At 44.9% G+C, this 6,545-nt stretch overlaps 1 protein-coding gene across 1 annotated transcript in view; it reads left to right on the top strand.

The window, feature by feature from the left end:
* The first annotated feature begins 261 nt into the window (after positions 1-261).
* The window catches only part of CSGALNACT1 (chondroitin sulfate N-acetylgalactosaminyltransferase 1), a 342,071-nt gene continuing 335,787 nt past the window's right edge, over positions 262-6,545 (top strand). Inside the window, exon 1 of the mRNA XM_043562633.1 lies at positions 262-366. The gene's annotated coding sequence lies outside the window, so the exon portion shown is untranslated. The remainder of the gene's footprint in view (positions 367-6,545) is intronic.

Below are 6,545 nucleotides of genomic sequence, written 5' to 3'. Positions count from 1 at the left end.
CTGCAGATACCGGGCAGGCTTCGGCCAGGGCGCCCCGCTCCGACGGGGCAGAGGGACGCACTGCAGAGGGACGGCTGGGGAAGCGGGTGGGCGCAGCCAAGCGCGACCCGGGCCCTGCCGCTGCAGCGCGGGCTCACGGCCGCCGGGCTCCCACCTGGTGGTGGGGCGCCGGGGCTTGGCCGCGGTTCAGCCCGCCCGCCCGCCGCCGCCGCCGCCGCCGCCGCTCCCCGCCCCCCGGGTCCCTGGAGGCTCCGCGGCTGCCGGAGCGGGAGGTGGAGCCGAGCCCGCGGCAGCCGCGCAGGAGGGAAAGTTCGGCGGCGGCAGGAGCAGCAGGGGCCGGCCCGGCAGCCCGGAGGACGCCTCGGGGTGAGTCGGGTCCCCCTCCCGGGGCCGCCAGGCATGGTGTGCCGCGCGGGGGCGTCGGTGCGGCTCGCGGGTCCGCGCAGCTCCGCGCGGCTTCCTCGCGCTGCCCAGCCCGCGACCCCGGGTGGCTCGTGCTGCGGGGGGGAGACTGAGCCGCGCCCGGCCTCCAGCCATTCCCGGCTGCGGGGGTGCTGCGGGTGCCGGCGGGGGAGGGGGTTCCGCGCCGCGGCGGGGGGCTGGGGCCGGGGCGGCTCGGCCCCGCGGAGGGCGCGGCGCCTTCAGGTGGACGCGCGAGGACGCGGAGCTGGCGACCAGGGAGGGTCCGCGGCCGCCGCGCGCGGGCGGTCACTTCGGCTTCGCCACCCTCTCTTGTGGCCTTTAGCTGTTTAATTGCTTTCTCGGGCATCTACTAAAAAAGTATCCTCACACGTGCCCGCGTGACTACTTTGCTGGTGTCGGTGTATTATTTTTGCGGTGATGGAGAGGGTGGAGGGGGCGTGCCGAGGGCGGCCGGTGGGCAGCGTGGTCTGCTGCCTGGGAGCGGGGCGGTGGGGAATGTGTTCGAGGGTCACCGCGATCCGCAGGATGCCCCGAGCAAGTGTTTCGTGCGGTCAGGGGAGAGAAGCTTTTCGAGGACGTGGTCTGGGGGGAGGTGAGAGTTTTAAAGGTCCGGGAGGAGGAGGAAAGCTGTACAAAGAGAAGGCAAAGTTGTTGTTTCCGCGACACTTCCTGCACTTGCACTACCGTCAATGATTTTGAAGTTATCTTTACATCGATGAGCGAAGAAAGAGCGATGGGAGAGGAAGAGATTTTCACAGCACTGTACATGCCGAAACAGTGAGGCTTGGGAAACACTAATGAATACTGGAGTGCTTATTTCGCAAACTCCACTTTTATTCTGATTTCAAAGCCTCGGACTAGTTTTTACTTAAATGTCGTTAGAGAGGTCTAGATAAAATAAAGATAATGAACTCCTCTTTCACATCGTTTTACTAGAATTTTAAACTTAATCCCACCGGATTCCTTGGATTTTGTTAACATAGTTCATACAAGAAAGCCATAATTACTGTAGTGTTACTTGCACAATGAGGATTAATAAGCCCTGTGCAGGATTAATAAACCCTGTGATGTCATGTTGCTAATGGGAAGGAGGGAAATCTTTCAAACTTGGAAATAGAAGCATAAAGGAAAAAAATAAAGCCTTAGTCATAAAAGAGTGACTCGAATACGTGTAATAGTGCATAATACGATATGGGATCCTGTGTTGTGTTCCCAGAGAATGTCAGTTCCTGGAAAGCAAGAGATGGGACATACCCAATAAATATTTAATAATTTCTTTGCATTGAATTACCATACTATATGTTCTCTAAATTATACAGTATTGAAATGCTTTAATTCTGTTCATCTTTGTGTTCCAAATCTCATATGTCTGCTTACAGGCAGTATTAATGGAGTTCAAAGCAAACTCTCAAACTTTGGGATTCACCAATTTATAGTGAAGTGAACATTTGCTTTGGTATCCCAGGTACCTGGGCTCCAAACAGCCTCTCCCATTTATTAACTGTATAACCTTGGGCAAGTCACTTACTCTTTCCCAGCCGTGCTTTCCTATTTTGTAAAATGCCAGCAATATTCCTCACCTTATGGAGGTGTTAGGCAGAGTGAAATAACATTTAGGATCTTATCCCTGTGCCTGGAGCACAGTAAGTACTTTGTAAATGTTGTCTCTCCTGTGTCTTCCTTTATTTTCAGGAATCCTCAACTCTGGTATGTTTTCAACTTTTTTTTTTTTTAATTTAAAAACCTTTCTGTGCAATCTTATTTTTCCATTCGTTCATGCATTCAACCTCATTTTGCTGAACAACTTCAGATGCTCCCCTTTATGGGTGTTTGAAAATGAGGAGAACACTTTGAGGGTGGGGTGGGCAGTACTTCAGGTTTTTACTGTTGGTAAGAACCCATTGTAAGGTTATAATATGGTGAGTTGTACTTCTCAGTCTTCATATTATTCTAGCTGTCCTCAGTGTAACATGATTACATTGAAGAGGAAGCCCTGTGCGGGCGCTCATCTCTCCTGTTTACCCTGTCTCCGTGCCTGGCTCAGTGCCTAGCAGGGTATAGGGGCTTAATAAACATCTGTCAATTTGAACACTGAAGGTAATGAAGTTAGTCTTCAGGTCACATCCTTTTTTTTTTTTAATGTATATTCCTGATGAAAGGACCTTGGGATTCTAAATGATAGCCCTACTGTATTTTAAGGCTAATAGAGGTATTAAAGAAGCAAAGCTCAGGTAGACTTTATTACCTATTGATTTTGCCCTCATGATGAAGCAGTCTTAGAAAATGGATAAAGCCAAGTTCAAGCAGCAGCTTCACCACTAGGGGCCTCCTCTGCCTAGTGTATCACCTTGGGTGGGCGTTTATTGCCATTATTCTGTCCTTTAAGATAGCAAAGGAATTTAACTAACTTGGTTTTTGACTTGGAGTACTTTATTAGAAAAGGGCAACCTTGTGTGAAAAGCATTACCAAAGTCCTGAAAATAAATGAAAGCTATCTTAAATGATGGATTTGGTACTATTTTAGAAAAACTTTAAAGGTTTAAAGGAGATTTAAGAATTGGGCTTTTTACTTTGTACATCCTTATATTCAAACTTTTAAGAAAATTGTCTAAATAAATATATGATTTTGTTAGAGCATTTTCAAGTTTTTTTAGGTATGTCTTTGATGAAGCTTATTTTTACCTTTTAATGTGTTAAATTTCTTTTTAAATGTTTTTATTCATTTTTGAGACAGAGAGAGACAGGGCACAAGCAGGGGAGGGGAAGAGAGAGAGGGTGACACAGAATCTGAAGCAGGCTCCAGGCTCTGAGGTGTCAGCACAAAGCCCGACTCAGGGCTCAAACTCACAGACTGCGAGATCATGACCTGAGTCCAAGTCAGACACTCAACTGTCTGAGCCACCCAGGCTCCCCTTTTAATGTGTTTAAAATTGCTTTATTTCCTAAACAGGTACTTGTAGCACTAATAATAATACAAGTTTTTCTTCAGAAATGTTATCCTGCTAGAAGGAGCTTCTCGTCTCTCTTTTATTTTTAAAGAGGCCACATTAAGTTCCACCTTTAAAAAATATGTTTCATTACATTCCAAGACACATTATTGAAAGGCATTTTTCTTCTGTGAGGTTTTGAAAAGAGCTCTTATTTCAAAATTCTAATCTGAATGAAGTTAGTCATTGAGACTGTTGAACAACTCAAAGGTGTGTTGGTGTTTTTGTCAGGTGTAATTTGCTATTTGGTAGAAAAAATACTGACAATGTATGTAAGCAAACATTATTACTGAAAATATTGCCATATTGTTTGCAAGTGAATAAGAGAATATTATATTCCAGGTTTTCTGTGAAATTTAATTACAATGGCAAACTAAACACTGTTAGTCTGTAAAGTAAAATTAACAACAGTTAGAGAAGAGTTCAGAGCATTGCATTGTAGGCCCAACCTCTTGCCAAGGGATTTCTTCTCTTAGCAGGAAGTCTCTGAGTTCAAAAAATTATCAGATATCCAATTCTTTATTTTTAAAAAATTTTTCTTATTTTTAAAAATGCTTATTCACTTCTGAGAGAGAGAGAGAGAGAGAGAGATATGGAGAGAACATGAGTGGGGGAGGGGCAGAGAGAGAGAGGGAGACAGAATCCGAAGCAGGCTCCAGGCTCCAGAGCTGTCGACACAGAGCCCAATGTGCGGCTCGAACTCATGCACTGAGCGATCATGACCTGAGCCGAAGTTGGATGCTTAACCGACTAAGCCACCCAGGTGTCCCAGACATCAAATTCTGATTTTTATATGGTGGGATTTTAAAACAAGGCAATCTGATTTTCACTGTTTTTCCACCAAGGTCTAGATCTGGACTCTTTAGGGAATAACTTTTAGGAATAACTTTTGTGTAAAGGTCATAGATAATTTATATTATCACTTTTCTTTAAGTGAAACACGTTTGGATTATTTTTAGGATTCTGAGCACATCAAAAAGTTACACAGATCTCATTTGCATAAACTAATGCTTCTCCAGAACTGCAAGAGTATTGTTTTTACCCTCATACATCCAGCTGGTAAAGGTGTGGCGTCCCCCTGTCTCTCCTTCCCCAGCTGAAGCTGGGTCTAAGCCACAATGATAGGTATAGAGCCAGATCCAGGATGAATTTTCATTTGGGCAAGAGCCCCTGACCTGACCAAGATTGCAGATGCTTGAGGAAATGAACATCTTTATACCTGGGAGTATTTTTAGGAACCTGCACTGGGGAGGTGCCTCCTGGAGGGACAGAAACGGCAACTGTGTGCTAGAGTTTGCAGTGGCGTATTTGGAACCCATTACTTAGTGAAACATTACTTTGCCACACAGATAATTTTTGTTGTTGTTTTTAGACAATGCAGAACCTAACATTTGGGTATCCTGGGGTCAGATATGGTACTTTCATTATCAGACACAGAGACATTTGAGTTGATGGAGAAAGAGGGAAACAGGAAGCAGGGAAGAGGTAGGTAGGAATTGTCTATTTATACCCAACAAGAGAGTCTACCTTCTTTTCATGTTCCCACGTGGTCCATGGCTGCGCAGCTGAATAAGAAGTGTTGTTCACTGGTGATTTTGAGGTTTACTCATCTACTGTGTTGAGGCAGTTACTGAAATGATGATCTTCAGCTTCAGGTCCTGGGTACTCCCCAAAGTGACTTTCTACTTCTGTCTCCCATTTGTTAGAAACTTGTTAACTTTAGTGTATCAGTTAATACATGTAAACACAGCTGCTGCTAGCCCGCGAGGTACCTCTTTATGGTGGACGACCCATGCCAGTGGATTGGGCTTCAGCCCCATTCACTTGCAGCTGGGCTCTCTTGTGCGGCACAGTGTATACAACTGTGTGTGATGCTCTTGTCTGGAGAAGTGGTTAGACCAGTGCCTGGCACATAGTTCATACCACTGTTGGTTGTGGTTGTTACTATTTTAGTATTATTACCCATGGTATTGCTTGATGATCATTGTAGTTCCACAGTAATCTGGAATAGACGATTCAGGTGAATTTAGTGCTTATAACATTTGGAGAGGTAAGTGATTCATGTCGGGTTTCTTGTTGCACTTCTGTTAGAGTTCTCCTCAGGGGATAAAATGGCTACCACTTAGGGCCACTGAACCACACAGCAGCTGCTCTGCTAAGTGTGGGCCACAAGCCTCTCATTTAATCAGCATAATCACCTTAGGAAACAGGTACTATTAGTGTTTGCATCTTACAGGTGAGGAAACTAGGGTTTGGAGAGGTATGTTACTTAACCTAGGTCAGTTTGTAAGTTCTCTGCCTGGGCTGGGAGTTCACATCTGCCAGGTCTGACTCTAGGACTTGAGCTCATAACCTCTGTGCCATCTTCGAGGATGTGGAGAAAGAAGAACCCTCTTGCACTGTTGGTGGGAATGCAAACTGGTGCAGCCACTCAGGAAACAGGGAGTTTCCTCAAAAAGTTAAAAATAGAAGTATCCTACAATCCAGCAATCACCCTACTAGTTATTTACCCAAAGGATACAAAAATACTCATTCAAAGGGACACATGTACCCCAATGTTTATAGCAGCATTGTCTACAATAGTCAAAGTATGGAAACACCCCAAGATTGATGAATGGATAAAGAAGATGTATATGATGGAATATTACTCAACTATAAAAAAGAATGAAAGAATGAAATCTTGCCATTTGCAACAACGTGGATGGATGTAGAGAATATTATGCTACGTGAAATAAATCAGAAAAAGGCAAATACCAGCTGATTTCACTCATATGTGGCATTTAAGAAACAAAACAAATGAGCAAGGGGAAAAAAAAAGAGAGGAAAACCAAGTGACAGTTTATTAACTATAGAGAACAAATTGATGGTTAACAGAGGCGAGGTGGGTGGGCGGAGATGGGTGAATAGGCAATGGAGATTAAGTAGTACACTGTGATGGGCACTGGGTGATGTAAGGGAGTGTTGAATCACTGTACACCCGAAACTAATATTACACTGTATGTTAACTAACTGGAATTTAAGTAGAAGCTTAGAAAACCTCTGTGCCGTCTTTTCTGGCATGAGTACTCAGTGAATTGGCAGTCCAGAAAACATCTTAGTGTTCTGAGGGTTAACAAAACATGAAAACTTTGATTT

Source organism: Prionailurus bengalensis, chromosome B1 (genome assembly GCF_016509475.1).
Source record: "Prionailurus bengalensis isolate Pbe53 chromosome B1, Fcat_Pben_1.1_paternal_pri, whole genome shotgun sequence".
Taxonomy (NCBI): Eukaryota; Metazoa; Chordata; class Mammalia; order Carnivora; family Felidae; genus Prionailurus; species Prionailurus bengalensis.
Note: the sequence above shows the minus strand (reverse complement) of the source record. Positions and strands in the feature narration are given on the sequence as shown.